The sequence below is a fragment of the Harpegnathos saltator genome, unplaced genomic scaffold (genome assembly GCF_003227715.2).
Source record: "Harpegnathos saltator strain DR-91 unplaced genomic scaffold, Hsal_v8.6 scaffold447, whole genome shotgun sequence".
Classification (NCBI taxonomy): domain Eukaryota; kingdom Metazoa; phylum Arthropoda; class Insecta; order Hymenoptera; family Formicidae; genus Harpegnathos; species Harpegnathos saltator.
Window position 1 is genome coordinate 25,941 of NW_020230258.1, and position 11,136 is coordinate 37,076.

Genomic DNA, 11,136 nt, shown 5'->3' on the forward strand with positions numbered 1-11,136 from the left:
CTTAAGTGGCCGAGTTTGAGACACCTTGTCTTTAGTGGTCGGGTTTGAGACACCTTGCTTCAATGGTCGGGTTTGAGACACCTTGCCTTAAGTGGCCGAATTTGAGACACCTTGCCTTCAGTGGTCGGGTTTGAGACACTTTGCCTTAAGTGGCCGAGTTTGAGACACCTTGTCTTCAGTGGTCGGGTTTGAGACACCTTGTCTTCAGTGGTCGGGTTTGACACACCTTGCCTTCAGTGGTCGGGTTTGAGACACCTTGCTTTAAGTGGCCGTGTTTGAGACACCTTGCCTTCAGTGGTCGGGTTTGAGACACCTTGCCTTAAGTGGCCGAGTTTGAGACACCTTGCCTTAAGTGGCCGAATTTGAGACATCTTGTCTTTAGTGGTCGGGTTTGAGACACCTTGCCTTCAGTGGTCGGGTTTGAGAAACCTTGCCTTCAGTAGCCGAGTTTGAGACACCTTGTCTTCAGTGGTCGGGTTTGAGACACCTTGCCTTAAGTGGCCGGGTTTGAGACACCTTGTCTTTAGTGATCGGGTTTGAGACACCTTGCCTTCAGTGGTCGGGTTTGAGACACCTTGCCTTCAGTGGTCGGGTTTGAGACACCTTGCCTTCAGTGGTCGGGTTTGAGACACCTTGCCTTAAGTGGCCGAGTTTGAGACACCTTGTCTTCAGTGGTCGGGTTTGAGACACCTTGTCTTCAGTGGTCGGGTTTGACACACCTTGCCTTCAGCGGTCGGGTTTGAGACACTTTGCTTTAAGTGGCCGGGTTTGAGACACCTTGCCTTCAGTGGTCGGGTTTGAGACACCTTGCCTTCAGTGCTCGGGTTCCGAGACGCTTTACTTTCAGTAGACTTCACGATCAGTGATGTAACGTAAAATGCATAATTTTGAAAACAAGGTCAAGGTTGAAAACGTCATATCCGAACGTAAAATTTTTCAATCTTGACACTTTTAGGTCAAAAGTATGGATTTTCAGTTCTAAAAAAGTTCGGTTTGACCTTAATAATAACCTTAACACATGACCTTGAGGATAAGGGCAAGGTCACGGCTGAATGTCCCTCGTTGACCTCTACATTCTTATTCTTATGAGTAACATTGCTCCCTAGCAGGTGCATTTTCAAAGATATTCGCGTTTTCAGCCTAAAACAAGCTTAAACCTTTATGTGACCTTCAGAGGTCAAATTTGGCAGTGTTGAAGGTCATATCCGAACGTAAGATTTTCTGTTCTTTTCATTTCTGGGGTCAAAAGTATGAGGTCTCATTAAAAAAATTGACCTGACCTTGAAATGACCTCTAAGGTCACAGTCAAGGTCAAATCCAAGCTGACCGTCAGAACCAGGAAAAAATCATAAAAAGTCAGTACTTCGCATTTTTTCTAGGACTCATATTTTTCGAGTTATTCTGCTCTTCCTGGACTTTTATAACACCCTATATATGTAGATGCACTGAGAAAAACATGGTTCAATTTTTAAAAAATCAGCGGGCACTAGCCGTTAAAAAATATGTTCACTGAACACATTATATGTTGGTTCAATGACACGTTGCGTTGAAATATTAGGTGTAGTAAAAAGAAATCCATTATTTTTTCAATAGACGGCTTTAGTTATCTGTATCTCGCGTTGTATAAGTCCGATCGGGTTCCACTAGATGGCGTTAGAAAGATGAGATTTCGTACTAAAAAAACTTTTGTGACAGTTTTGTGATTAGTTGACTCAGTTTTGTTTGAGCGCGCGTCAAAGATGGACACTAACAAAGAAAAAATAGGCTATATTTTACAGTTTTTCTTCGATAAAGGCGAAAACGCAAGCCAGGCGGCTGAAAATGTGAATAGTGTTTATGGTCCTGATACTGTAACAGCCAATCACGCGCAATTTTGGTTTCGTCGATTCCGTTCCGGTAATTTCGATGTCAAAGATGCACCACGCACTGGAAGGCCAATTGTCGAAAATATCGATAAAATCATGGACATTGTCAAGTCCGACCGTCATGTAAGCACTGTTTCGATTGCCCAAGAGCTAAAGATTGCACAAAAAACCGTTTGGAACTATTTGAATAAGGCTGAATACAAAAAGAAGCTCGATGTATGGGTGCCACACGAGTTAACGAAAAAAAACCTCATGGACCGAATTTCCATCTGCGAATCGCTGCTGAATCGCAACAAAATCGACCCATTTCTGAAGCGGTTGGTCACTGGTGATGAAAAGTGAATCACTTACGACAACGTCAAGCGAAAACGGTCGTGGTCGAATCGCGGTGAGCCGGCGGAAACGGTGGCCAAGCCAGGATTGACGGCCAGAAAGGTTTTGCTGTGTGTTTGGTGGGATTGGCAGGGAATTATCTACTATGAGCTGCTCCCCTACGGCAAAACTCTTAACTCGGAACTGTACTGTCAACAATTGGACCGTCTGAAGGAAGCAATCGCCCAGAAACGGCCAGCTTTGGCCAATAGGAGAGGAATTGTGTTCCATCAGAACAACGCCAGGCCACACACATCGATAGTGACTCGCCAGAAGCTCCGGGAGCTTGGTTGGAAGGTTCTTATGCATCCACCTTATAGTCCGGACCTGGCACCAAGTGATTACCATCTGTTCCTGTCCATGGCGAACAATTTTGCTGGTGAAAAATTCGCTTCAAGAGAGGCTTGTGAAAATCGACTGTCTCAATTTTTTGCCAATAGAGACGAGGGCTTCTATGAGAGAGGCATAATGAAATTACCTTCAAAATGGCAACAAGTTATCGAACAAAACGGCGCATATTTGACCTAAATCGGATCATTCTAACTATGGTAATTAAAGCCTTCAATTTCATGCAAAAATAATGGATTTCTTTTTACTACACCTGATATGTGTTGTGCGAACATAATTTGCCCAATGGACATATTTATTTCATGACCAGTGAAAGCCGATTTTGTAAATTTAACCACTTTTTTCTCTGTGTATACATAGAAGTATATAAAAAGTATTTTCGTATATAGATTGAACCTTTATTTGACATTAAATTTATGTATAGTGTATATACAATATATATGTATATATATATATATATAGCCTGTATATATTGATATATTGATCGATGTGTTATATATATTATATATAACACATCGATCAATAAGTCCCGGGACTAAGTACTAAAACAACATTTGCCAAAATTCTTTTTTATTCATCAACATAGTCTTCTTCAAGAGCGATACATTCATTCCAATGCTTTCGTCTGCATGATCAGCTATCAAACACCCTGTATATATATATATATATATATATGTATATATATATACAGGGAGTTTGATAGCTGATCATGCAGACGAAAGTTGGAGATAAATTGGGTGTAGCCGAGAAGAAAAGTCATGTACCATAATGTCAAATTGGCAATAGTTACCGAGTTATTAATTAAAACATGTGAGCCAAGAGGCGAGCGCGCGCGACGAGGAGCGAGCGAGCTTTTTCCTTACAGCTCGCTCGCTCCTCGTCGTTCGCGCTCGCTCGCTCCTCTTCGCGCGTGCTCGCCTCTTGTCGTTTACGTTGCCCCTCGCCGCGCGCGCTCGCCAACGGTCATCGCTGACTCCGCCTATATCAAATGTCTACGTGCTTACTGCAGTCGCCCTCCGCTCTCTACGCGCTCGTTGGCTCACATGTTTTAATTAATAATTCGGTAACTATTGCCAATTTGACATTATGGTATATGACTTTTTCTCTCGGCTATACCCAATCTATCTCCAACTTTCGTCTGCATGATAAGCTTTCAAACAGCCTGTATATATTGATATATTGATCGATGTGTTATATATATTATATATAACACATTGATCAATAAGTCCCGGGACTAACTACTAAAACAACATTTGCCAAAATTCTTCTTTATTCATCAACATAGTCTTCTTCAAGAGCGATACATTCATTCCAATGCTTTCCTAACTTTTCTATGTCAGCCGTGTAGAACGATTTATCTTTGGTTTCAAAATTGGCGTTATTTCGGCAATCACTTCTTCATTGGAGCCAAATCTCTTTCCCTGGAACATCTTTTTGAGGTTTGCGAAGAGCCAATAATCGCTGGGGGCCAAATTTGGAGAATACGATGGGTGCGGAAACAATTCGAAGTTCAACTCATGCAATTTGGCCATCGTTACCATCGACTTGTGACACGGTGCATTGTCATGATGAAAGAGAACTTTTTTCTTCTTCATATAAGGCCGTTATTTTGCAATTTCTGCCTTCAAACGCCCCAATAACGCCCCAATAATGTAATATTCGCTATTGATGGTTTTTTCCTTTTTAAGGTAATCGATGAATATTATACCATCCCAAAATACGGAGGCCATAACCTTCTCGGCCGACTGTTGAGTTTTTGGTCGCTTCGTTTCACAAGTTTCATCGGCTGCTCTCCACTCAACTGACTGCCGATTTGATTCCGGAATATAGTGGTGGATCCAAGTTTCATCCATTGTCACATACCGACACAAAACTCCTGTTTATTTCGCGTAAACAGTGCCAAACAGCGTTCTGAATCATCGATGCGTTGTTGTTTCTGTTCCATTCTGAGCAAACGCAACACCCATTTCGAAAAAAGCTTTTTCATGACCAAATGTTCATGCAAAATAATGTAAACACTACCAAATGATATCTTCAGGATGTCAGCTATCTCACGCAACTTTACTTTGCGATTTTCCATCACGATTTTGAGAGTTTTTTTATGTTTTCTGGTGTAACAGCCTCATTTGGACGACCAGAGCGTTCAGCATTATTTGTGTCTGTACAACCGCGTTTGAAATCAGCATACTACTGACAAATGGTTGTTTTCGACGGAGCAGAGCCCGGATCACACTTCTCAATCCATCGCTGAGTTTGAACGGTACTTTTTCCCATTAAAAAGTAATGTGTTATTAACACATGAAATTCGGTTTATTCCATTGTTTTGAAAATAGCAAAAGTAGCGTCACTAAAACCACTGTAACTCAAGGACATAATGTCGGAATGTCATGAAAGTTTGACACGTAACTTCTAAAGGTTGGTACTAACTGAGAATGGTATGGATTTGTGGGGACTTTGAGCTCCCCAAAAGCGCACGCATCCGTTTTCCGTGCGGCGCTATAGAGCGCGCGCAAGTGTCACTCGTGCGGGAAAAAGGACCAACGAGTCAACAGTAACCGTTGGAAGCGCACACAGAGCTCACGAACATACGATCGCTAGTATATAGTTAGTTATTCCTTTTTGTCGTGTGTGACACCGCGAGATCTGCACGCGGTCGCGATTGTGCGAGAGCGGGCAGGCAGGAGCATCGGCTCCGTTCGAGACACACACATATATACATACGAGTCCCGCAGTGGCTCATATGTCGTGCGAGCGCAGAGAACTATTTTTTCTTGTTGTAAACGATAAGTTGTACCTGTGACTCACGTGCTCTGCAGCTGGCAAGCACGTGCGCAATAAAGGGACCAAAGAAGAACACGCCTAGGTTGATTTAGGAACCTACCCTCCACTTGCATCAGCGAGAGAGCAAGAGGACACAAAAACCCTAAATTGGTGACCCCGACACCTAAAATTGGTAACCGGACAAGACTCGCAGTGTAACAAAAAAGAGAGAGACATTGTGCTATTCCAACGGACCTTCTGGCTGAGGTCACCTTGCCGACCCGGAAAAATTCAAACTTCCTAAAAATTGAAAACATTTGTCCGCATCGGGTGATCCCGCCGCCATCGGACAACTTCGCCTCGAAAAAGGTCAGAATCGAGCGGTGGTTGGTCGAAGACTCGGTGCTGTGCGCGTAGTGACTATCGGCGCATGCGTGACAAACTCTGATTGGTCGAAGACTCGGTGCTGTGCGCGTAGTGACTATCGGCGCATGCGTGACAAACTCTGATTGGTCGAAGACTCGGTGCTGTGCGCGTGGTAACCTTCGGCGCATGCGTGACGGACTCTGATTGGCTGAGACTCTGCTCTGCGCATGCAGTCATCGTGAGTGTGACACGTGCAGTTCCACAACGGTAAAAATTTTTGATTAAGTGCTACACACTCTTTCGCGCCTGTTTCGCATCGCGACAGCCGCACACGCACATGTCAATCAGTGCCTGAAAAAAAAACTGCGTACAATCGTATTCATTCCGTGAATCCGAACAGACACCATGTCGCTACATCACACCCCTCCGTCCAAGGGATCGGAGCAGCCACCCGGCACACCGGCAAGGCAAAGTCACATCGAACTACCTCACGGGAGTGCATCCCAATTGGAGCCGCTCATTGACATGGGGCCTCCATTCAACGATAGTGTCATCGAATCTATTACAGCGTGTAAGATTCCATCGTTTTGGAAACAGCAGCCTGCTCTGTGGTTCGCGCAAATAGAATCTTTATTTCAAATACATCGTATCCGCTCTGATGACGGCAAATATCACCTTGTCATCGGTGCACTCGACGCTGAGGCAATTCAAGAGATAGCGGACATCCTGACATCACCACCTGTCATTGACAAGTATGTCACTTTAAAAACGCAATTACTTGCACGTTTCGCAGATTCTGCAGACAAGCAGCTCCACCGTTTACTCACGGACTTAGAGCTTGGCAACCGCAAGCCCTCACAACTCCTCCGTCACATGAGGACACTGGCAGGCGACCGAGTGTCACAGGACATCCTGCGAGTGCGCTGGCTAGCACTTCTACCACCCGGGATACAGCGAGTCCTCAAGATCCTTCGGACAACCTGCTTAGAGGACCTCTCAACAGTTGCAGACGAGCTCATGGAAGGCTCTTCTACATCCCAAGTTCTTGCAGTTGCTGCACCACATTCACCGTCACCAGGTAGACTGGGAGCTGCAGCCTCTGCCGACACCCAAACCATTCAGCAGTTAGGAGAAGCAGTAACCACCATGCAACAGTCCGTCGCACACCTGACGACTCTGCTCGAGCACCTGTTGCCTGCTGTTGTCCACCAAGGACAGCCCACCCAGCGTCAACGTACACGTTCCAGGTCGCGCTCTCGTAACACTCAGCAACTAACCAGGCAGTGGTGCTATTACCACCGCCGCTTCGGTGCTGCTGCGAGACGATGCCAGCAGCCGTGCAGCTTTACACTCCAAGCTACCAATGCAAATGGCGCGGGAAACTGACGTCGCTGCCGTCGACACAGGCAATCGGCGACAGCACAACAGCGCCTAGTGAGAAAAGACTCCACGTTTTTGACAGAACCACGAATATTAGGTTCCTGGTCGACTCTGGATCCGTCGTTTCGCTGATTCCTCGGAAGTGCGTGCACAGGAAGCTCACTCCTACCGAACTACAACTATTCGCCGCCAATTCATCAGCCATCTGCACATTTGGCCAGCAGCCGCTCACCCTCGATCTCGGACTTCGCCGCGCATTAAAATGGTCGTTCATCATTGCTGATGTGAACTCAGCGATCATCGGAGCTGATTTTCTCTCACACTACGGTCTAATCATCGATCTCTCTCGACAACGCCTTGTGGATCCAAAAACCAGCCTTGCCACACAGGGTCAGGTATGTGAGACAACCATTTTTAGTGTCTCCGCAACCAGTCAACACAATCTTCCGAACTCACCACACCGAGAGCCATATGCCACACTACTGGACTCGCATGCAGCAGTCTTCGCACCAAGGCCAACTCCTTCAGCGATCCGCTTTGACGGGATCACGCATCATATAGAGACCACAGGACCTCCAGTGTTCGAGCGTCCACGACGACTTCTAGGTGACAAATTGGCAGCCGCCAAGGCAGACTTCGACCTTCTCTTACATCTAGGGGTCGTGCAACCTTCACGCAGTCAATGGGCGAGTCCGATACACATGGTGCAGAAAAATCAAGGTGGCTGGCGCACAACAGGTGATTACCGGCGTCTAAATTCTCAAACGGTTCCAGACAGATATCCGATTCCACGAATAGAGGACATCTTACAACAGCTGCACGGAAAAAAGGTCTTTTCCACGCTAGACCTAATCCGAGCGTATCACCAAATTCCTGTTGCACCGGAAGACGTCCCCAAAACCGCTGTCACGACACCTTTCGGCCTATTTGAATTCTTAGGCATGCCGCCTGGACTTCGAAATGCCACGCAAACGTTCCAACGGCACATGGACAATATACTGCGCGGGATCAACTTTGCTGCATGCTACGTAGATGATATCATCATCTTCTCAGACAGCCATGAAGAACATCTTCAACATCTCGATACCGTTCTCAGAGTGCTCCAAGAGAACAACCTTCCAGTCCACGCGACCAAATCCTTCTTTGGACAGGACTCTGTGCGTTATCTCGGCTACATTGTCTCACAGACTGGACTTAAACCACCCCTCGACAGGGTAACAGCCATTCAACAGTTTCCAAAACCCAAGACCATCGCAGATCTACGTCGCTTCTTGGGGATGGTAAACTATTACCGGCGAGTATTGCCGAATGCCGCTCAACAGCAAGCTCCGCTAACCAAACACCTGAAGGAGGCGAAGAAGAGGGACAAGCGAGAGATTCCCTGGACAACGGAGACAGAGGCTGCGTTCCAGAAATGCAAGGATGCATTGACAGCTGCCACACACTCAGCCTTTCTCGCTCCAGATGCACCTCTCACACTGACGACTGATGCTGCGGACTCCGCTATAGGCGCGTCACTCGAACAGCAGATAGACGGACACTGGCAGCCACTTGGATTCTTCTCACGGAAACTCTCTCCAACCGAGCAGAAGTACTCTACATATGACCGAGAGCTTCTTGCTGTGTTCGCTGCCGTCAAGTTCTTCAGACACATACTTGAAGGAAGAGTATTCCAGGTACGGACAGACCACCGACCGCTAATATACGCTTTCAGCAGAAAGGCAGAAAAGAGTTCGCCACGCCAGCTAAGACAACTGGACTACATCTCGCAGTTCACCACGGACATAGTCCATGTGAAAGGCGAAAACAACGTGGTTGCAGACACGCTCTCCAGGATCAACGCAATTGAGATGCCAAGCACACTCTCAGCAGAAATCATCGCAAACGCGCAGGAAGCAGATCCAGAACTCGCAGACATTGTAAGATCCACGTCGCTCGAGCTGAACCACCTTCGAATCGAAGAAGAAGACATCTGGTGTGATGTCTCGATGGGCATCGTACGACCGTACCTACCACAACCACTTCGACGCAAAGCATTCGACGTCATCCATGGTCCGGCTCATCCGAGCGCTCGCTCAACGCTGAAGTGCATCAAGCAAAAATTCATCTGGCCAGGCATCAACCAAGATGTTTCTCGCTGGGCACGTGAGTGTTTACTGTGCCAGCGATCAAAAGTCAGCAGACACAACAAACCACGGCCTGAATATATCGAAGCAACGGACAACCGATTCAATCACATCCATTTGGACCTGATAGAGCTACCGCCTATACGAGGTAACCGCTATTGCCTCACAATCATAGATCGTTTTTCCAGATGGCCAGTTGCACTTCCACTACCGAACATTGAAGCAGACACTGTAACATCCGCTCTCTTCAATCACTGGATATGCAACTTCGGGACTCCACTGACGATCACCACGGATCAGGGAACGCAATTTGAATCTGCACTCTTCCAGTCATTAGCGCGACTAATTGGTGCAACTCGGATTCGCACTACGCCGTATCATCCACAAGCGAACGGACTCATCGAACGCTGGCATCGCACCCTGAAGGCAGCACTAAGATGCCATGCACCAACACCGTGGCCAGACATCCTACCAACCGTTCTTCTTGGCCTAAGAGCATGCGTGAAGGAGGATCTGCAAGCGTCTCCAGCAGAGCTTCTCTTCGGCACAACACTACGGTTACCGGGTGAATTTTTTGTTCATGAGGATCCACCGGCTGATCCGTTTATATTTTTAGAAAAATTCCGCGAATACATTCGTAAAATCCGTCCAACGGCGACAGTTCATCACACGAACGCGAAACCGTTCGTTTTCCGGGATCTGTACACTTGTTCGCATGTCTTCCGTCGCATTGACTCTGTTCGCCGGCCGCTCGATCCACCGTATTCGGGACCTCATCGAATAATCAGGCGCATAACAGACCGTGTTTTCGTGGTGGATATAAATGGTGAGGAAAAAACTCTATCAACAGAGTCGTTAAAACCCGCGTTCGTAGTGCTGGAGAACAACGGCTCTGAACAGCCACAAACGAGTGATCCGCGTCCGTCCACTTCATCCGCGCCACAACTCAAAATGTACGCGAAAAAAAAGAATGTTTCGTTCCTCTCTGTCTAGAGAGGCACTGAGGGGGGAGCACCTGTGGGGACTTTGAGCTCCCCAAAAGCGCACGCATCCGTTTTCCGTGCGGCGCTATAGAGCGCGCGCAAGTGTCACTCGTGCGGGAAAAAGGACCAACGAGTCAACAGTAACCGTTGGAAGCGCACACAGAGCTCACGAACATACGATCGCTAGTATATAGTTAGTTATTCCTTTTTGTCGTGTGTGACACCGCGAGATCTGCACGCGGTCGCGATTGTGCGAGAGCGGGCAGGCAGGAGCATCGGCTCCGTTCGACACACACACATATATACATACGAGTCCCGCAGTGGCTCATATGTCGTGCGAGCGCAGAGAACTATTTTTTCTTGTTGTAAACGATAAGTTGTACCTGTGACTCACGTGCTCTGCAGCTGGCAAGCACGTGCGCAATAAAGGGACCAAAGAAGAACACGCCTAGGTTGATTTAGGAACCTACCCTCCACTTGCATCAGCGAGAGAGCAAGAGGACACAAAAACCCTAAAGATTTGTTATTAGAGGCGCCATCTGTTGGTTAGTCCTGGGACTTATTGATCGATGTGTTATATATAAAATGTCTACATATATGGATATATATAAAATGTACGTATATGGGATGTCCAAGAAATATTCACTATATATACGAAAGTATCTACTATGTATGTACATATATACACATACGTATAATGTTCAACAAATATACATATGTATATTGTATGGATATCCATTATACATACAACACGTTGCAATCGCATAAACCTATGATATCCAGTATATGCCATTTGTATATCATTTTATATGCATAGTGTGTGTGTGTGTGTGCATAGGACATGTAATGTATATATTGGATATCAAATGTACATACGTGGGATATCCAATTAATATTTAGTATATGTACAAAAGTATCTGTTATGTATATGAACAT